This window comes from Macrotis lagotis, chromosome 2 (genome assembly GCF_037893015.1).
Source record: "Macrotis lagotis isolate mMagLag1 chromosome 2, bilby.v1.9.chrom.fasta, whole genome shotgun sequence".
NCBI classification, from domain to species: Eukaryota; Metazoa; Chordata; class Mammalia; order Peramelemorphia; family Peramelidae; genus Macrotis; species Macrotis lagotis.
Genome location: NC_133659.1, coordinates 208,569,552 through 208,592,909, shown reverse-complemented (window position 1 = coordinate 208,592,909; position 23,358 = coordinate 208,569,552).

The following is a 23,358-nucleotide window of genomic DNA, read 5'->3' as shown; positions in this document are numbered from 1 at the left end:
TTTATAGCTATAAAGCATGTGTATAATATATATATATATAATACACATTTGTTATGCATATTCTACATATATTATATGCATATGTATGTTGTTTGTGTGTATATATCATTTGACTGCACATTCAACAGTCAGAAGTGGTTATAATGAAAAGAATAAAATGAATAAAAGCAAAAACTAGATAAACAATTTCTCAGATATATTATAGTGGGGACTCTATTTCCATTATGGATCTAACTAGATGATCAGTGAGTTCTTTTCCAAATCTGAAATTGTGGGAGTCTGTGGATTTAGTCAAGAGAAATGGGATCAAGTCCAGCCTCTGAGACTTATTAGCAAGAAGACCTTTATCAAGCTTCTGAAAATCTGTACTCCCATCTTCAGAAATTCAGGAAAAACAAGTGAGTGGGTCAGTGTGGCACTAACCCAGACATCAGTAGTAAGGCATAAAACAGATAGCATTACTCCTCATGGACTAGGAAGGCTCACATGTTTTTGCTAAGGTTTTTTTGTTCTGATCTCAGTGTCCCCATGTTCATCAGTGTGTGGTTGAAACACTCAAGCTATGGGTTGCCTTGAAAGTGGTTTAGTTTTCACCTTAATTTCAGCCAAAGTAACATCTCCTTGAACACTGTGGTGTCTAAATTTCTGCCTTGCTCTGAATTAGGAATTCTAAACTTAGCATCCTCAGAATTCTTGGGGAAGGGATGTCCATCAATAGATTTAAAGAGATGCATGTACTTGTAATGGGGGAAATGATGTTTTTATTTCTACTAACCCCTAACTGAAATTTAGCATGTTTCTCAGAAAAGGTCCATAGGCTTCCCCAGACTCCTGCCAAAGGAGTCTATGATATAAACAGAGTTAAGAACCTTTGGTCCTAATATTTCCTGCCAGGAAGACCACACGCTAAGAAATATTTCTCCCATAGTATTTTAGGAACTATAGAATCTTTCTTGTTCCTGATAGGGTATGCCAGAGTATACCTTGTAAAGTTGGCAGTCATTACTAATAAAAAGCTTATAGTGTTACTTTCTTCCTCCAGAAAAAAGAAAGTTAATGAAGACAAGTTCTAAAAATTTATTGAGAACCTATCTTCAAAAGTCACTGCACACAGTGACTGCAATCAAGAAATTAAAAGTTGCTTGCTCCTTGGAAGAAAATTGATGGCCAATCTGGAAAGCATGCTAAAAAGCAAAGATACACCTTGCTGCAAAGATATGTATAGTCAAAGCTATGATTTTTCTACTAGTAATGAATGACTACAATAGTTGGTCTATAAGGAAAGCTGAGTGCCCCAGAATCATCACTTTTGAATTGTGGCACTAAAGAAGATTTTTTGAGAAGTCCTTGGACAGCAAAGAGATCAAATCAGTCAATATTTAAAGAAATTAACTCTTAAGTATTCATTGGAAGAACAAATATTGAAACTGAACTTTAATAATAATAATAACAAAAATGATAATGCATAATTCACTGGAAAAGACTGATTCTAGGAGAGATTGAAAGCAAAAAGAGAAGGGATGACAGAGGATGAGATGGATATATAGTGTCATGGAAGCAATGAATATGATTTTGGACAGGCTTTGGGAAATAGTGGAGAATAAAAAGGTCTGGTGTGCTATTGTTAATGGGGTCAGGAAGAGTTGGACATGTGAAACATGAGTTGTACATGATGATTATAGGCCTCATATGTCTTGGTGGCATGTACAAGCCATTTTGGTTTGATAAAATCTGTTTCTTCTTAGCTCCAAAGGCTTAACTATATATTGAAAATCATCATGTAGAGTTTTCATGGCCATTGTGTACAATGCATCAAGTAGCACCTGATTCCCAGTACACTGACAGTCACCAGTACAACACTTCAACCTTTGTCATTGTCAGTAAGGTACATTTAAGGAACTAGAACATGAATACTTCAGCATTACTGCCCTACTCTTTGACTTGTATCACTTCTCCCTGCCTTTTATCAGCTATCCTCATCACAAATCATCTACAGACAAATGAGGGAATGAAAGAAGTCTGACAGAAGTCCCTAACTTTTAGCATTATTGTCATCCATTTGCTTTGTAACCCATATGTGGGCCACATATGACATTCACTCTTTTTTAAAATATGACCACAGCCTTGGGGTCACATGGCCTTAGAGACAAGGCATCTGCATCCATATTAGTCTTTCTGGAGTATATATGGTGTTGAGAGGACTGGCATTTTTGGTTTGAGGGTTTGCAGAAACCTTCTTCAGAGATGCTCATCTACTTTTAGTGTTCACCTCCAACCCAACTTACACCTGTGGTTCCAAGAAGCTGTAGCATGCAGAGCAGCCACATCCTGATAAATCATCTTGTCAGAAGGGCTAAACCAGGCTGAGGGTAACCAACAGACCTCAAACCCATTGGTGAGTTAGAAAGATATCTACCCCAAGTATATGAAAATATTCCTCAAGTAAAATGAGGAGATGACAACAATTTGTTCCAGAAACTATGAAGACAACTGACAGGTACTGTGGAGCACTTAGAGCTTGATCAGACATCAAAGATACCAAAGTCATCCATTGCATCCCAGGTATCACTAATAATCCTGTCTTTTGTCTTATCACTGGATTTTGGTGAAGTTGAATACTTTATGCAACTCTGAGTCTCTTAAATCCAATTTACCTGCAAGTCAAGACATTATTGGACCACTTTAGAAACAAAGGATGTATAACAGTCTTTCTGCCTTAGAAGTGAACACCAAATCTGTAGTTGACTATTGATATTAACAACAACAACAACAACAATGGTATATAAGGTTTGAAAGTGCTCTATATTTGCTAACTCATCTATAGAAAGAAGGATCTTATTTGGCATTGGTCAACATAAAAATCAGTGAATTATTGTCATTCCATACTTGTAACTTGACACCATATACATGGCTTTTGAATTAAATGACATTCCACTTTAAAACCAAAAATTTGAACTTGTGGATGAAATGATTTATTTCCTTGTCATTCAAGCCTCTGCTGACAAATATGACTAATTTATAGTGAGCATTACCTCTACTGGTATAGGACTGCTCCCAATCCCTCCAATCTGGCATCTGTGTATAGAATGAAAGGCTTATTTTGGTCTACATGAGGTTAATAACATTGCAAGTGTGGAGTAGTTGACTAAATATTTGAAAGATTATTTGCATAGTTCTAGCTATCTGTCTCCAAAGAGTTTATGAGTTTTAAGACAATTTTATATTTTTGTCCTTCTGATTCTGAGTCTTTTTAGTTATATATGCAAAAGAAAGATCAGTTTAACAATGGCAGCATAACAAATGAATTTCTAATAATAAATATCAAATTCTAAAAAAAGTATTTAGAAATTAAAGGTTCATTAAACATGGACATTCCCTATTATTATACTATGTAACTCACATACAGGTACTTAACAGAAGTTCTACAAAATTAGCACTTATCAATTGAAAGCTTCAGATAATTTTCCTCGAATTAATCCAACACTTCTATTAGTTTCTCCTCATGCTTTTTCGATGTCTTCCCAAAGATAGTGATGTCAGGATATAGCAACCTTTTGCAGATCATTCACATTTCCAATAATTTTCTCTGTCAATTGTTGAAAAATTGAAAATGATTTTAAGATGTCTTGAAGTGTATCTGAAACAGGTAAACTCCAGCTGAGGAGATGAAAACCATCTCTTTTTCTTTGAATTCTTCTGCTCTAGGAATTTGGAAATAGACATTGTGTAAGTCTAATATTGGGAACAATTGGATGCATAATACATAATCCAGAGCATCTTGAGCTCTTGGGATGATGTCCTGGTCCCCTTTAGTTCTTTTGTTCAATATCTAGTCTACCTGCATACACACACACACACACACACACACACACACACACACACACACACATACACATACATATATATATTTCCATTTTACATTCACTATAGGTCATCCATATAGATTGTTGGATTCAGTGATGACAATGTTGATTTGGTCAGGTTGTCTTTGAGGTGATCTGAAGTCACTGTCACAGAAAAAAAATTTTCCCTAGATCTTCCTGGCATGTTTAACAGATGTATCACATGAATTGCTCTTTGGGCAAATACCCATTCCACTTATGCAATAAGAGCATGTCTGTCCTCTAACTCAGTTTCTCTGTCAACAATTACTTCCATTTGTCTGGAACTAGGGAATTACAAAAGTTAAATTTATCAGGATTCACTTTAAAGGTTAAAAATCAGTACTCCAATGATATTTATTGCTAACTCAGTTCTCTTATATGCTTCAAACAGATGCATAGATGATTAAATCATGTAGTCATTAGGTCCCAGCATTTTGTATATAATATTCTGCTACTATCTTGAAAAGAGTGGAATTAGTTCCAATTTGAGCTAATTTTAGACTTATAGATAGATAAATCTAATACAGGAGCCAAGTTTTCTACTTCCCCATTGACACCGGCAACTTTTGGGGAAGATTTTAAGAATATCTTGACATACATAGCTAATTATGGAATATTTTGGTCATTCGATCCTTCTCAAATACTTCTAGAGACCATAAGGCACCTTTCTCAAATGTCTTAAAAATGACAAAAATATGGTTACTTGTCACTCAACATCTAAGCAACAGTGCAACCTTGATTTTTACCATCATCTTTGCATAAAGTCTTTTGAATTTGGGGTGGGGTTAACTTATTAGGAACTTCTGGAGTCATGTTTCATCCTTAGAGAGACCAGGATAGCTCCCTTCCCCTTCCCTTTCCTGAAGCTGGTCCTGTAGTCCTCCATTTTTGTACAAAAAGCTACATTTTCTGCTTCTCTCATATTCTCCATCTTCTTCCTCCTACAACTGAAAGTAAACCTGCCTTTCTGATTTTCTCTTGATACTGGTATTTATATATCAGAGTAGTATGGTCTTTTTTCTCTTGTCCCATTACCTTTCCAAGTGGTAGAGTTTTCTCCATTTGTCTCCTCTTATTCAGATTTTATTTGACTCAAATTCAGTTGACTGTAATTGCAGGGTCATTACTCTGATTAATTTCCATGGACTAGATGGAAAGATGTTCCTGGTGTTAGAGAGGTTTTTGTACTTGAGAGATTGACCATCTTGTCAGATCATTACCTTTTGCTCATTTGGTTTCAAGTGGTCTATCAATTCACCACAGGTCAATGGTCATTTCTTTGTTATAGTTATAGGGATACATTTCTAAAAAATTATTTATTTATTTATTTATTTTTAATTTTACAATTTTTTCCCCTAATCTTGCTTCCCTCCCCCACCCCCACAGAAGGCAGTCTGTTAGTCTTTACATTGTTTCCATGATATACATTGATCTAAGTTGAATGTGATGAGAGAGAGACCATATCCTTAAGGAAAAAAATAAAGTATAACAGATAGCAAAATTACATAATAAGATAGTGTTCTGCTTTTTTTTAATTAAAAGGTAACAGTCTTTGGTCTTTGTTCAAACTCCACATTTCTTTCACTGGATACAGATGGCATTCTCCATCACAGATATCCCAAAATTGTCCCTGATTATTGCACTGATAGAATGAGCAAGTCCATCAAGGTTGATCATCAACCCCATGTTGCTGTTAGGGTGTACCATGTTCTTCTGGTTCTACTCATCTCACTCAGCATCAGTTCATGCAAATCCCTCCAGGCTTCCCCAAATTCCCATCCCTCCTGTTTTCTAATAAAACAATAGTGTTCCATCACATACATATACCACAGTTTATTTAGCCATTCCCCAATTGATGGACATTCATTCAATTTCTAATTCTTTGTCACCACAAACAGGGTATAGGGATACATTTAACTCAAGGCAACTCTGTAGTCCTCTGAATATTTGCACCATTCTAGTCATGTCTGATTTTTCATTGGTACCAGTCCTCTTTCCATGAATTTCCATAGGTGCCTAATTCCTCAGGTCAAGAATGGGAATAGCAATGATTAGAGATCTTTTAAGCATTTCCAGTTAGAATATACTCAAATCCAATTCACATTCAAGTCAAGCCATCACCCTCATGATGTCATTGGTCTTCTTTAAAAACTAAGGACCAGGGACAGCTGGGTGGCATAAAGGCAAGGACTCTTTTTGCTTTTTCTTTGTGTTTTAAATGCTTATCATTGGGGTGGCTAGGTGGCAGTGGATAGAGCACCGGCCCTGGAGTCAGGAGTATCTGAGTTCAAATCCTGCCTCAGACGCTTAATAATTACCTAGCTTTGTGGCCTTGGACAGCTATTTATCCCCATTGACTTGCAACACCCCCCCCCAAAAAAAAACTAAGAACCACCACCAACAACAAAACAACCAAATTCTTTCCATCGAAACATCTTGTCCCTGTCAGATATTAACCTTTTATAGTCTTTTCCAGGAGAGCAAAGGTCCAGTTGAGGAAAAGTTCTATTCTGGGTCTGTTATTGTTTTCTGTAATTAGAGATCATGCAAGCTATTTTTTCCCATCAGAGAAGACCTAAATTTGGCTATTCCCACATCTGCTGTAGTGGGACTAGCTTAGATTATCTGCACTATGACCCTCTTCTGTCTGATTTAGGGGAATGAATTCTCTATGTGGACATAAGTAGAACATTTATTTCTGGTTTAGTGATAAACATCACTTACAAATTAGATGTCCATGTCTGATGGAAAGAGTCTAGCCCTAGTTTTTACTACTGGCAAGAACTGAAGTTAATAACCAAGCCTGCACCCAAATAGCTGTGTTGTGTCATCATCTTAACTCATCAATGTTGCAATTCTTTTATAGGACTCATCCATTTCTGGGGGGAAATTGCAAGCCAATTTCCAGGATGTTTCCCCTATCTGTACTTTGTCAGGGAGTTCTGAATCATCACTTGGGTGTGGTAATTCACAGATCATATCCTTAGGGGATTCTTCTAACTTCAAACTAAAATACATAGTGTTAGAATCCTCCAATTCTTTTACAATGTCCTTCAACACTTTTTAATGTAATCCTCATCCAAATACGAATCCACAATTTCCACTCCAAATATCTGTACTCCCTATGGAAATTAATGCCAATTATATGATAATACAGTTCACATGCAGCACTCAAAATTCAAAACATTGATTTATTAATGACAATATTCTATCAACCACTGAGGAAAACTGAACTTGTCATGAAATTCTATAATAAAAAGACACTCAAAATAGCATTTAATATAAGCAATTGACTGATAGCAAAAAAAGTAGGAAAAATAAGCAAATTACCCACAATGGCAACAATTTTAATCCAGGAAATAATAGGTAGTGTTCCCTAACAGCTAAATGATTAAATACATCCATATATATAACATAGGGTTGTAGTAGAGCCTTTACAATGGAGGAAATTACACAGAAAGCCTGAAAATCAGATAAAATGATAGTAAAACAAAACTAAAAATAGAAACAAGGTAAAACTAAAATCAAGGTAAAAAAAAATTGGGCCTAAAGAATGAAAAAGTCATTAAAATGTATTTTAAAAGGAAACAAAAATTAGGTTTCCAGATTATGAGATCCAATCATCAACAAGTCAAAATTACAAAATTCAACAAGTAACAAACCTTATAAGCAAATGGCAAAACAGGGAAGTTCAATTCAATTCCAAACTCAGAGAATTAAAGGAAAAATAAAATAATATAAGAAAGAAGTAGCACATACCATTCCTATGTTCCAAGTAGCCCAGTATAGTGTATAAAGAGTGCCAGCCTTGAAGTCAGAAATTTGTCTCCTAACACTTGTGTGACCTCAGACTAGTTACTTAACCTTTTAGTATTCTAAACTATTTTATAAGACAGTAAGTTATAGAAAAGGTGCCAACCTTTGTTGGTAAAGGGAGTTTCCTTGTCAATTAAATCCCAAGTCCAGACCTTATCTATAGCCATATATGTGCTAGGCACCAAAGATACATAGACAAAAGGGAAACAGTTCCTGTTCTCAAGGAATTTTATATACTTTAGAGCATATGCACATGGAAGTATAGAATTTACAATATTTGTAACTGGTTAAAAATAGTGATACAACTAACAGAGCTGATGGTCCCATCTTCAAGAGAACTGCTTTTTTCTCCTTTGTGAAAAATAAGAGAGCCATGCTGGACACCACTAGAATTATATCTGTCTGCTAGCCCTCAAATATCTCAAGTCTAGGAATATGATTATTTTTAATTTAACTAATTTTTCAATTAAGCATGTATTTTTCTCCCCTTCTCTCACCTCCTACAACTAAACAATTAAAAAGGAAAAATAAAACTTTAATAACAAATATGCATATTCAGGAAAAGAAAATTCCTACTATTGCTATTATTTGGTTGAGTTCAACTCTTCCCAACTCCATGGACTGGAGCACATCAGGTTCTTCTGTTCTCCAATGTGTTTCAAAGTCTGTCTAAGTTCATTTTTCTTGTTTCCATGTTAATATCTATTCATCTAGTCTCTGTCGTTCCCTTTTCCTTTTGTCTTCAATCTTTCCCAACACAGGGTCTTTTCCAAAGAATCCCATCTTCTCATTATATGGTCAAAGTATTTAAGCCTTCAGCTTCAGTATTTGACCTTCTAGACAATTGCCTGAATTAATTTCTTTTAGTATTGACTGATTTGACATTGTTACTGTTCAAAGGACTCTCAAAAATCTTCATCAAACTAATCTGAAAGCACTGATTCTGTGATGCTCAGTTTTCATTATAGTTCAACTTTCACATTATACATGACTACTAGAAAAAAACATAGTTTTGACTCTACAAAATATTTTTGGCGAGGTGATTTCACTGTCTTTTAGTATGTTGTCCAGATTTAGCATAACTTTCCTTCCTAGGATTAAATATCTTTTAATTTCATGACTGCAGTTGCCATTTACAATATCTTTGATCCCAAGAATATGAAATCTGACATTGCTTCCATTTCTTCTCCCTCTATTTGCCAGGAAGTGATAAGACATTTTGCATGCTTTATTATATTTTTATTTATTTTTACATTTACATTAACATTTTCCAGTTACAGTTTAATCTGGTTGGAACTGGGGCTGCATTTGGAGTTTTGGGGGCATGTAGTAGGTGCACCTCTATTCTAATGGGTTCAGAGGAGAGATGATTCCTATCTTACTCTCAATGGTTTACCCTTAGTTTTTATCCGCCAACTTACCCCCTTCCTACCAATCTCTTTTTTTTATTATTTTATTTCCTTTTTTATAAGGTTTTTGCAAGGCAAAGGGGGTTAAGTGGCTTGCCCAAGGCCACACAGCTAGGTAATTATTAAGTGTCTGAGACAGGATTTGAACCCAGGTACTCCTGACTCCAAGGCTGGTGCTCTATCCACTACACCACCTAGCTGCCCCCCCACCAATCTCTTAAAAAAAACCCATCATGAATAATGAATATCATGTAAACATATTTACCTGAACAAAGAATCAAACAAAAATTGGAGATATTCTATAGATTAGAACATATCAAATAATACATGAGTAAATGAACTTTTCACTTGGGAGAAAAATCAAATTATACTAGGAGAAAGAGAAAGAACTCACCTGGGAGAGGTCAATTCTCAACAGTCTCTAGACTGACAAGCCCAGAAGATTAAAGGACAAGAGGGACCATTCCCATAGCTATCTGGGGCTCAAAGGGACTCAATTAATTATTGAAAGATTTACTCATCATCTCTGAACCACTTAGTTCACAAGAAAGTCATCTCAAAATATCTCTGCAATCATCTGAAATTGCATTCAACATTTCTTTAGGCAATCAGAAGTCATATCTCTTTCCATATAAACAACACAGGTCCATTTGTCCCAAGAAACTTCTAAGAATGTACTTCTTTGAGTAATTCATCTATCCTTGGTAGAACTAAGATTTTACCTCAAACATGGGTGAAAGAGTTCATTTAGGATTGCCTAGTCCATTACCTAAAATTTATGTATGTAACATCCCCAATTTGTTTCACTTTTTATTCTGATAAACCCATGATTGCCTTTTGTGAAGAATATGAGTTAGGGAGGGATTGAACTAATTTATGTGAATAGTCAAGATTAAATTAACTGTTGCCCTCCCAGTTTGGAGAAATCAAGGGATATTGGAAAGCTGGTTCCACATCCTCATCAATATTTGCCCCACTCTTGAATTCTACTTAATTTGGTAAGAACCAGAAACCAATACCCATTTGTTTTCTTACTTTCTTTCTCCCTGAAGGCAGAAGAAGCTCCCTCAAAGAACCTTACCTTTCTCTTGAGATAATTTAAGATCTCCATCCTCTGGCTCAGTCACCTCATTGCCTGATAGTCGGGGATTCAATAAGTGATGCTGTTTGAGCTTCAATATCAGCCTCACTAACTTCCTAACCCTATATATACATATATATATATATATATATATATATATATATATATATATATATATATATATATATATATATATAAACTGGCTATAACATTGTTTCCAAGAAAACTCTTCTCAGAGCCCACCATTTTCTATCCATATTTTTCTGGACTTCATGATCTCTAGAAACTGCAAGATAAGTAACTCATACCTCCCTAGATCTTTTCCCAATAGGGTTACAGGGTTTCATCAGGGCCCCTATACAGGGCACCTTGAGGACAATGAATGTCTTAAGTTTTCCTTTGTAATCCCAGTGATTAGTGCAGTGTCTTGAATTTAGAAGGTTCTTAATAGATAGTATTGACTCTGAGTTTGACTCTATCCAGACTTTGTCATCTCACCTTTCTATCAAAGGACAAAATTCCTATCTCCTTGGGTGAAGGGATAAATAAGAGAAAGAGGCAGAGAGAGAAAGAGAGAGAGAGAGGCATACAAAAAATATCTATGATCCTAGAAGCAAAAAAGTAAGAAAATGCTGCTTGAAGTATGTTAAAGACAAAGGGAAAGTATGTATACACACACACACATACACACACACACACAAATATTCATTGTTTCTCATAATAGTAAAATATTGAAAACAAAATAGGTTCCCATCAATTATGAAATAGCTTTTAACATTATGGTTTATGAATATATTGCAATATTTTCATGAAATAAGAAATGACTAATGTAAAGGATTCAGAGAAATTTGGGAAGAATTTTTTTTGCAAAGTGTAGGTAATGTGTATTCACATGGGGTTGTCTAGATGTGGCTTTTAGGGAGTCAAGAATAGATATTTCTAGCATGTCCTTATCATACCCCATTGCTAAAGGAGACTTTAATTCCTACCAGGAATAGAAGCAAAAGATTGGGGCAAGAAGCTGACCACTCTGCTCTCCTCATAGACAGGAGGTACCTGGATAGAATTATCTCCCTCTCTGTTCCCTTAAGTAGTATTAGTTTATCAGAGATATTTTTAGATTCAAGCTACACTCTTCTGTATACCTTAATCACTTAATGAGAAAGAAGTACTCCAAGCTATATATCCAATGTTTGACTCCCTTCTCATTAAATGCAATCTACACAATGAACACACATAGTAAAGAGCAAATAAACCTATTTACCTAAGTCTACCACAAAACAGACATCAGAAAGGGTATATTCAGAAGAATATATGCCAAACAACAGCGTGAAGAATCTCTTCCATTGGTAGTGAGAGAACTCAACTCAGCCAAATAAAGAATTCCATGTTTCAGATTTCAGCCAACGAGAAATTTTACAAAGTCTCTACAGTAACAAGCTAGCACTGGGGACATGAAAGAAACTGTCAATTCCTTTTTATGTTGATTTATTTCCAGAGTCTTTCTCTCTCTCTCTCTCTTTAGGAATATTAGGAGAAGTTAAAATGGAACATCTCTTTCCTTTTTTTTATATTGTTTTTTTGAATTTTACAATTTTCCCCCCCAATCTGACTTCCCTTCCCCCCCCCCACAGAAGGAAGTATGATAGTCTTTACTTTGCTTCCATGCTATACATTGATCAAAATTGAATATGTTGAGAGAGAAATCATATCCTTAAGGAAAAAATAAAATATGAGAGATAGCAAAATTACATAATGATACCTTTTTTTAAAATTAAAGGTAATAGTCTTTGGTCTTTGTCTAAATTCCACAATTCTATCTTTGGATATAGATGGTATCCTCCATCACAGATACTCCAAAATTGTCCCTCATTGTTGCACTGATGAAATGAGCAGCAATTCCATCAAGATTGATCATCAACAATTAGACCAACACCTCACACCCTATACCAAAATCAAAATGGATACAAGATTTAGACATATTGACAACTAGGTGGCATAGTGGATAAAGCACCAGCCCTGGAGTCAGGAGTACCTGGGTTCAAATCCAGTCTCAGACACTTAATAATTACCTAGCTGTGTGGCCTTGGGCAAGCCACTTAACCCTGTTTGCCTTGCAAAAACCTAAAAAAAAATGTAGACATAAAAAAACAATATTATAAGCAAACTACATGATCAAGGAGTAGTTTCCTGTCAGATCTATGGAAAGGGAAGCAGTTTATAACCAAGGAAGAGAGATGGAGGACATCATTAAAAACAAGCTAGACAATTTTGATTACATTGAATTAAAAAGCTATTGCACAGACAAAACCACTGTAACCAAGATCAAAAGAAATGTAGTAAATCGAGAAATAATTTTTGCAACTGGTATTTCTGACAAAGGACTCATTTCTAAAATATACAGAGAACTGAGTCAATTTTTCAAAAAAACAAGTCATTTCCCAAATGACAAATGGTCAAAGGATATGCAAGGATAAGTTACAGATGAGGAAATCAAAGCAATCTATAGTCATATGAAAAATTGCTCTAAATCATTACTTATTAGAAAAATGAGGTACCACCTCACACCTCTCAAACTGGTCAATATGACCAGAAAGGAAAATAATCAATGTTGGAAGGTATGTGGGAAATCTGGGACACTAATACATTATTGGTGGAGCTGTGAACTCATCCAACCTTTCTGGAGAGCAATTTGGAATTATACGCAAAGGGCAACAAAAATGTGCATAACCTTTGATGCATACCCTAAAGAGATTATGAAAAAGGGTAAAAACATCACTTATACAAAAATATTCATAGCAGCCCTAAATTAAGTAAATGTCCTTCAATTGGGGAATAGCTTAACAAACTGTGGTATATGTATGTGATGGAACACTACTGTTCTATTAGAAACCAAGAGGGATGGGAATTCAGGGAAGCCTCGAAAGATTTGCATGAACTGATGTGAGCAAGATGAGTAGAACCAGAAGAATATGCCCTAACAGTAACATGGGGTTGATGATCAACCTTGATGGACTTGCTCATTCCATCAGTACAACAATCAGGGACAATTTTGGGCTATCTGAGATGGAGAATACCATCTGTATCCAGAGAAAGAAATGTGGAATTTGAACAAAGACCAAAGACCTTTAATTTGGGGGGAAAAACTGTTATCTCATTATGTAATTTTGCTATTTCTTATACTTTATTTTTCTTCCTTAAGGATACAATTTCTCTCTCATCACATTCAACTGAAATCAGTGTATACCATGGAAACAATGTAAAGATTAATAGACTACCTTTTGAGGGGGTTAGAGGGAGGAAGTAAGAAAAAGGGGAAAATTGTAAAACTCAAATAAAATCTTTCTTTACAAACAAAAAGATTTATCATCAACCCCATGTTGCTGTTAGGGTGTACAATGTTCTTCTGGTTCTACTCATCTTGCTTAGCATCAGTTCATGCAAATCCTTCCAGGCTTCTCTGAATTCCCATCCCTCCTAGTTTCTAATAGAACAACTATATGGAACATCTCTTTCAAATTTACAACAAGAGCTCAAATTTCTCTTCTCTCCAACTCTCACCAACTCCAACATTTAACCTTCTATCCATGAGAGAGTCCCATATAGCTGACCCTTTAAGTCAATTGTTACACTGTAAACAGAACCATGAGAAAAAATAAAGAAAAAAGAAATCTGAATGGTCAGCTTCTTGCCCCCCCAAAAGACACAATAATATGAAGGAAAGACATCAAAACTCAAATCAATACAATGAGTAAACTTGAAAATAGAGGAGTGATGATAAAACAATGGAAGATTGCTAGGTCATTACAATTATATAATTATATGTGTTTTTTTTTATCTCTTGCACAAAAAAAGAGCTCAACCACAAGCATCCTTAAAGATATTCCATGGCCTATTTTATTTTAATTCAAAAATTGCTTAAATTTTTTAATGTGGTCTTACAAACATAAACATTTCAATATAAAAAGAAGAGAAAAAGAATTTTATATAAAATTGTGAATCTCTTTTATGGACAGTTGTTTAAGTGCATATTAGATTTAACATAATATCCTGTGATAACCCCTTCTGTATTTCCTTTTACTCTTTCTTACTACTTTACTGAGATTACTTTCTTCCCTTTTTTGTTGTCACTATTACTACTCTTACCTTCTACTCCATAATAACAAGTATAGTCCAATAAAACATGGTCAAACTCTAAATAATCTGTAGGTACAGAATTGAAGGTACAGAAAAATTAACTGGGAAAGGAAAATACAAAATTGTAATAAGACTTGTAATAAGAATATTACAATGTATTTACCAAATTTTAATAAGAATATTATAATGTTGCAAAAGTCAGTGAATCACAAACAAATGGAGGACTGGAAATATTTTGAGAGGGGTGTAAGCATAGCAATGATCTCCTATTAAAACAAACTTCTCTTTGCTTATGAGAATATAACCTTTCTAATCTAAAGGGATGGTACAGAACCAAATCCCATCCATTCCTATGAATGGGTAAAGGTAAGGATCCATAGCCTTACTCAGGAGGGTAATATAAACTCCAGAGTTGGATAGGTTTGGGTGAATGAAAGTGTCAAAGTACCAGGCACTTTGCTAAATACTTTGTGATTATTTTTTCATATGATCTTCACAACATTTTGGGAGATAGGTGCTATTATAAACTTCATATGACAGAAGAGAATACTAAAACAAATGGAAGTTAGGTATTTGAATTCAGTTCTTTCTGGCTTGAGTCTTGGTGCTCTATCCTTGCCTTCCAAGGACCCAATTTTGGAGCAAACCAAAATTGTTCCTTTGTGGCTCATGGGGATCATGTCTTATTGTATATGGGCAAGGTTACAGAAGTAAGAACTTGGAACCAACAACCTCATAGATGTTTGAATTATAGCAAATATTCCATCAGTCTCCAGGTATCTTTCTCAGTTTCTGAGACCTATTTTTGAACACTATCAAAATCCTTAAGTATTACTTAGAGAGGGAAACAAACAAAGGTGTAACCTGTGGTATGAGAAGGATTTATTCCACACCCAAACTTATGTGCTTATCTCATGAGGCAAGTTATAATGAGGATAGCCAGTTTAATCCTAGATGTTTATAAGAATATTTTTTTATCTCTGTACTTGCAATTGCTAGAGATTCAGGGATGCATAAGAACAACTTATCATAAGTTATTTCCTTTAGTGATGTGGTTGTAATGCAGAAGAAGAGCAACATTTTTTGTACAATATTAAACTTTTGTCAGGTTTGAATATGAGAATCAAAACCCAACCTTTCTTATATATGCAAGACCTGAATGTACTCAACTTTGATCTTTTGAAAGAATTGTTCCATTCTAATTTTTCCTCATATTCCTAAAGAGAGAAAGACTCTGGGAAGAAATTGATTTATTCCTTATAATATTACTTGATTAAAGGTGTAGCAGGGTTTGGAAAAGACACCCTCACATGTAGCCTATGTAGGTCTCAGATGAATGGTACTTAGTCAACAGCCACCAAACCTGCCCTTCATAGTCTGCATTTTAACACATTACTCTGAATCCAAGAGCTCTGGGAATGTAGTGTTCCCTACCAATTCATTAAATCTGCTTCTAGTCCAACCCCCCTTGCCCCCTTATCAAGGGGAAAAATAATTTTTGGGAAAGGGCTTACTTTCTTCACCTTCAGCAGCTGCTGACGAACAGTGACAGAGAACTCTAAGAATGGCACCGCCAGTCACATGATCTGATGAGTACAATTATCATCTCCTATGTTTTCCATTTTCTTCCCTCCGCCTCATGCCACGCTGGCCGGGGCCGCAGGGCACCGCTCCAGCTTAGCAGCCAAGCCGGTGGGCTGCAGCGCCGGCGGTGGTGGCAGCAACAGCCGGCCAATGACTTTGTGAGGAATCAAGACACAATAATTCAACACCAAAAGAATGAAAAACTAGAAGAAAATGTGAAATATCTCATTAAAAAAACAACTGATCTGGAAAACAGATCCAGAAGAGACAATGTAAAAATTATTGGGCTATCTGAAAGTCATGATTAGGAAAAGAACATCAACCTCATTTTTAAAAAATGTCTACAGAAAAAATTGCCCTGGTATTCTAGAAGCAGAGAGTAAAAATGGAAATTGAGAGAATTCACCTATCTCCTTCAAAGAGATCCAAAAAAAATCAGACCCCAGGAATATTATAGCCAAGTTCCAGAACTCCCAAGTCAAAGAGAAAATATTACAAGCAGCCAGAAGGGCACAATTCAAATATCATGAAGCTACAGTCAGGATTACACAAGACTTAGCAGCATGCACATTAAGGGCTTGTAGGACTTGGAATATAATATTCCAGAAGGCAAAAGAGCTTGGAATGCAACCAAGAATTAACATCCCAGCAAAACTGAACATACTCTTCCAAGGGAAAAGATGGACTTTCAATGAACCAAGGGAATTTCAAATGTTCCTGTTGAAATGACCAGAGCTGAATAGCAAGTTTGATCTTCAAGGACAGGCCTCACATGAAGCATAGAGAGGGTCGACGGGAAGGGTAAATTATGAGGGACTTAATGATGATGAACTGCATGTATTCCTGCATGGAAAGATGATACTGATAATAATCATATGAACTTTCTCATTTAATAGAACAGATAGAAGGAGCTTTTACAGATGAGGTACAGGAGAGAGTCAAATTTGAAGGTATAATATATTGTAAAAGTGGAGTCAATGGGAGAAAGGGAAATGTATTGGGAGGAAGAGAAAGGAGAGGTAGAATAGGCTAAATATTTCATGTAAAAAAATTTAAAAATAGCTTTTGCATTGGTATGGAAGGAGGGGAAGTGAGGGGGAATGAGGGAGTCTTCATTCTCTTCAGAAATGACTCAGAGGGGCAGCTAAGTGGCGCAGTAGATAGAGCACCAGCCCTGGAGTCAGGAGTACCTGAGTTCAAATCCGACCTCAAACAATTATTATCTAGGTGTGTGGCCTCGAGCAAGCCACTTAACCCCATTGCCTAGCAAAAAAAAAAATGACTCAGAGAGGAAATAGCATATAAACTCAACAGGGTATAGAAATCTAGAAGAAAAAGGAGAGAAGGGAGCAGGGGGAGGGGAAGGGGGATGTAGTTGATAGAGGAGAGGGAAGATCATAAGAGAAGATAGTCAGATATAACACATTTTCTTTTTTACTTTTCGCAAGGTGCTGGGATTTGGTGGCCTGTTCAGGACCATGGGGCCAAGTGGTTGCTGGGTCTCTGGGGTGGGATGTAGGCTTGGGGCCTCTTGGCCCTAGGGCTGGTGCTCTGTCCACTGTGTCTCTCAGCTGGCCCACAGCATATTTTTGAAGGTTGACAGAGTGAAAGGAAAGAGAAAATATAAAAGGTAGTGGGGAGGAATGGATGGAGGGAATTACAATCAGCCACAGCAACTGTGGAAAAATATGGAAGCAACTTCTATGATGGACTTATGATAAAGAATGTGAACCACCCAAGACAGAGCTGATGGTATCAGAACACAGACTAAAACACATTTTTTTCTCTTTCTTTCACTTTATTTCTCATGAGGTTTTATGTTTTTGTGGGAGGGAGGGGGTATTATGTTTACTCTTACAACAAGAATATTTTAGTAATGTGCAAATAAATTAAAGAAAAAATGAATGCTGGGGAAAAAAGTAAAACAATCTCTGCCTTTTTTTAAAAAAAGAAGGAAATGGCATGAAAGAGGAAGCCATCACTAATGCACCCTAAGGACCATGAGACCTTTCAATCTGACTTCCTTGCAGAAAAAAGTCTCCTCCAAGAGAATGTCAGTCAATCAATAAACATTTATTAAGTACCTACCATGTCCCAGTTACTGTGCTAAACACAGGAATGAGAGCTCTTGAGAACAGAGACATTCTTACTTTTCTATTTCTGGCAGCAGCTGTCAGATGACCAGTCTTGCTTCAAGTCCTTCCAATCTTACTTTTCTATTTGTATCCCCAGCATTTATAACAGTGCTTTATACACAGTAAATGTTTAATAAATATTTCATTCATTTATTCTTATTAGTTTTTATCTTGGGTTTGAAGGCAATCAAGAGGTATGTTATGATATTTTCTCACAAATAACTAAGTTTGTCATCTAAGAGGGAATGTGGTAAGAACAAGATCTTCTAAGACTGAAAAGTCCTTCACATCTGAATTTGGCTACATTGTTGTTATTGCTGTGTTCCCCTAAAAAGGCAATGAAGTCATCCTTAAAATTTAATTGTTCCAGACAAACTAATGTTCCTTTGATGTAGCTTCTTAATGGGGCAGCTAGGTGGTATAGTGGATAGATCACTTGCCTGGAGTCAGGAAGACCCTAATTCAAATTTGACTTCAGACATTTACTAATACAACACCCCCTTACTCAGATCTAATTCATGTGCTTGTCATGGCATCACCTCCCCTGATGTCATGGTCTTCTACAAAAATGAAGGATTAACATTGTTATTTGACTGGGGCAAATCACTTAACCCTGTTTGCCTCAGTCCCTCATCCGTAAAATGAGTTGGAGAAGAAAATAGCAAACCATTTCAGTAAATACTAAGAAAACCCCAAATGGGGATCAGTCACAACTGAACAACAATAAAAGCTTAATAAAAGTATAAGAGTAGTCAGGGTCCTTAACCTTGACTGGCATCCCACCATCATGCAGGTCAATACCATTCTGATACTGAAAATTGAGGGGAATGCCCATCAATTGAGGAATGGCTGAACAAGCTATGGTATATGAATGTTATGGAATACTACTGTTCTATATGAATTCATAAATGGTCAGACTCTAGAGAAGTGTGGAATGAATTACAAGAACTGATGCTGAGAGAAGTGGGTAGAATCAAGAGAACATGGTACACATTATCAACAACATTGGGAGTTGATCAGCCTTGATGGATGTAGCTCCTCTCAGCGGTTCAGAGAACTAGGACAACTCTAGCCAGAACACCCCAGAAGACTGGCTATGAATAATGCCACTCCCATTCAGAGGAAGAAAAACAAAACAAAACAAAATCAAAAAACCCTACAGAATCTAAATGAAAACTACATTCATTTTTTAAATTTTTTCTTATATATTTCTTTCCTATCTCATAGTTTTCTTTCTTTTCCCTTAATCCTAATTGCTCATATGGAGAAGGACTAAAGTATAAACATGTTAAACACAAATGTGTACTGTATGTACAATATTCACCTGACTGTTTGCCACTGGAGGGATGGGGGTGGGAAGGGAGGATAAAAGGAAATTATGCAATTTTAAAATATACATATGCATGTGGATGAATGCTGAAAATTTTTCATAACATGTAATTGGAAAAATAAAATGAAATATCAATTGAAAAAATACCCTTCTAACCAGTTGCTTTACTCCAGCAAATGCAAAGGGAGTCAAGTCCACTTTAATCAATATTTAATATCTTTCTATGCATATCTAAGTAAATATCTTTGTTTTATTAAATGTTGGAGCATCTCTGAGTGTCTCATTTCATTTCAAATGCAAGCCTAAACCACTGGACCAACCTGAGTCAAGTCTGGCTTACATTTAGCTAAGCCAGAAGGATTCAATCAGAATGACCTCATGGTTGATTCTAGTGGTTAGAGTAGGGGGGGATAGAGATGTACAGGAAGAACATACTTCAGTGATTAAATAATAAAATACAGGAACCTGGGATCCTGTGCCCCATATGGCAGATATTACCAATGGGACAGAGAGAGGGCTACCATTGACAGTCAATATTTATTATATGCCTACTAATACCAATTACTATACTAAATTGAGGATTCAAAGGAAGGCAAAAAACAGTCTTTGTCCTCAAGGAGCTTACAGTCTAATGGGGAGACAACATGAGAAGAATTATGAATAGATTGAACTGAAGAAAAAGGAAGGCAGCAGCATTAATGGGGATCAGGAAAGGCTTTTCATATAAGATGGAATTTTAGCTGGGACATGAAGAAAACTAAAACTTGAAGGAAACTAAAAGAGCCAAGAGACAGAGATAAATAGGGAGATTATTCTAAGTATGGAGTGAAAATGCTCAGAGTCTGGAGATGGACAGTCTTGTTTAAAGAATGGCAAGGAGACAACTGTCACTTGCATGTTTGTGGGTGGTGGAATGGTAGGGAGAATTAAGCTAATAGGTGATTAAGGAGATTGATTTAGAGAATAAAGACACTGCCAAGACAAGTTCTTGGCTCTTGTTAACAGTTCTAGAAAAATTGAATTACCATTATAAGGAAAATAAAAGTAATTGGTCCGTGCATGTTTAGCAACTAGAAATAAATGTGAATATAATTGTGGATTTATAAGAATTATAATCTGATGAGGGGCTACTCATAAATTTAGCAAAACATAAATGAAAGCCACAATATTGATAGAAGTGGGGGATATAATTACAGGCCAAAAGTATTATCACTATTCCAAAAGTCTTGCTAGAAAAAAAGTTGATTCAAAATGAGATCCGGTATATAAAAAAAGAGAATGGGAGCAGGAGTAAAGATGAGAACTTAGAATCTGTTCCAACAATAAAAGAACATTAGGTTTACCCTATTGCTATCCCTTGATGATTTCCTTCACAGGGGTGGGGAGGTATGTTTAAAGTGTGAATGGATTTTCACCACCATAGAATTTAGGAGGCTATGGAGAGGCTTAATACATAATCTGAAAAGTCATTGAAAAAAAGTTTGGGGAAGGTATGAGATAATAAGATTAATTCAAAGCTACTATCAGCCATAGAAATCCCACCAAATTTGGAATTTCACAATTGTGGAAAGCCAGTTAAACTTGTTAACAGTCAAGATGATGATTTTCCTTCTTCCTTTTAAGTTATCTAAGACAAAGAGTTGCAAATACTTGGTCCCACAAAGATGAGTTCCATTCAAGAACATTTCCTGATGAGTGTGAACAAGGGGGAAAATGAAATAGGTTTAGAGGACTGATATATGCCCCCCCCCACTGGGATCTCACATTATATGACTAGTTGATGTCAGGTTCAATTAGATTTTGCCCTCTGAGTGGAGCCCTACCTGAGTACCACCAGGCTTTAACTATGAGCTTCTCTCATCACACTACCATACAGTCTTGGGCAGATCAACTGCTAAATTTGAGTGGGAGATCAGACTGGCCAAGGTGACTGCCTCAGCAATTAGAACTGTTTAGCCAAATTGGGGCACTGGGAATGATGGTTTATAATATTTGATGAGCAGAGAATGATGACATTTCTCACTTTGAGTATAACCCCCAAAATAGAGTTGAACCATAACATCCAAGATCAGGAAGAAAAGGTGTTTCACCATTTAATAAAGTCTAAGACTTCCCTCCATGTCTCTAACTTATATATAAAGGACTTATATATAAAGCATATACTGACTATCAGCTTAGTATAATGCATGGAAACCACCAGCTAGTCCACTGTAGACACCAGTTTTCATGGGAAGTTTCATTGAACAGATCATCAAGAGAATGCACATTGTTAACTTCCAAGAGTTGATATCTGTATAAGTATTTATAGCAACCTCTATGCCAATTAATGGCTGGGGTCAAATAGAAACTCTTGTAGTTGCCTAAGCTATTCTGTCACATACCAGGTCATGGGAGGAGTGAAAGCTATTTCCTCCCTAGTGATGGAGATAAAGGAAGTTGGAGTCCTAATACTGAGAAGTCACTTTAAAGCTTCACCCTATCACCAAAGAAGCTTATAACAGATCAATCAATCAATAAGTTTCTTTAACTATAAGACTGAAAGGGTTCAATTAGATCAATAATCTCTAAATTTTTTGATCATATACCTCCAAATGTGTATGGCTAGGTCCTGATTAGTAGAAATAATGCAGTTGAATTATTCAAATTAGCACTGCATATTTCAATGGAACTAGAACCAATGACCATATTTTAATTACTTTAAATAGTCTAAATTCATGCTACAATTTCTCAATATTCATATCTATGAAATCCTGGGCAAATCATTTAAGTTCTCTAGACTGGAGATTTCTTAACTGTAAACTGAAAGGGTTGGACTAGAAGTTTCCTAAGTATCCTCTTGCTTTAAAATTTCAGCTCTAAGTGATGGGATTGAACCCTAGACCCTTCTAGTAGATTTCTTACTAAAGCACTTTGATGAGGAGGGGAGGTGTCCATATTTACTATTGATTGGGGTCACTCTCAATACCTGTTCATGTCACTCCCTTTTTCTAAAAGTTTCAGTGGCTCTACTGTATGACTTACTCAGTGCCACTAAAATAAAAATGGGGGAAGGAAGACTCTTTCTTGTGGTCTTCTGTTCAAGAAGGTGATAATCATCTACCAAAGCTATAAGCTGAGTGCCATATGGGAATGCTGAAATAAGGGGAAGGAAACAGGGAATTGTATCTTTGCATCTGAAGTCTGTTAGATTATAATCATCCTGAAGCCATGCCCTCAACCATCCAAGGGAGATTATGGGAGTGAAGAAGTATAGAGAATCATGGGCAAAGGGATATGGCAAGAAGGATATGACCTATTTCCCCACCCTCCTATTAGTTGATCACATACTCTTTTTGGTTAATAAATAACCTCTGGGAGCGTATGGCCCCCTATACTTGAGAGCACTGAATTAAATGACCTCAAAGATATTTTCCATCTCTAAATCTATGATTCTCTGAACCTTTCTTCAAGTAGCTTATAGGTTAGTTAGTAAGAGAGAATATGTGTATAGAACAGTGATCAGTACCCAATGAGACACAGCACTCTAGGAGTTCAAAGCAGGGGCAATCTTTGTCCATCTTCACTGAACCAACTGAAAGGCAAGTAAGAGGCAGAAAGAAAAGGAATCATGTCCCAGACCAATCATTCTTAAAATATTTTTTCTTTTTTTGAGCCTCTTTATACTACTTGCATCACTCATATTCATTAGTTATGTGAACTATCTTCAGAGTTGCTGAAATTTTTAATAGGGGTTTTTTTAAAGCAAATGAAAAACATATAAGATTATTTAAAACCTTTCAAATTTCATTTTATACTGGGATTCTAATATGGTGGGAAGGACATGGAAAATCTAATCAGACATTTGAGTTGAAATCCTGGTGGATGCTATTCACTGCTGATGTGACCATGAGCAAGTCTTTAACCTCTCTTGGTCTAAAATGGGTGGCTATAATGTGATGATCTCTGAAACCACTTCTGATCTTGGAGTCACATAAGTCTGTAC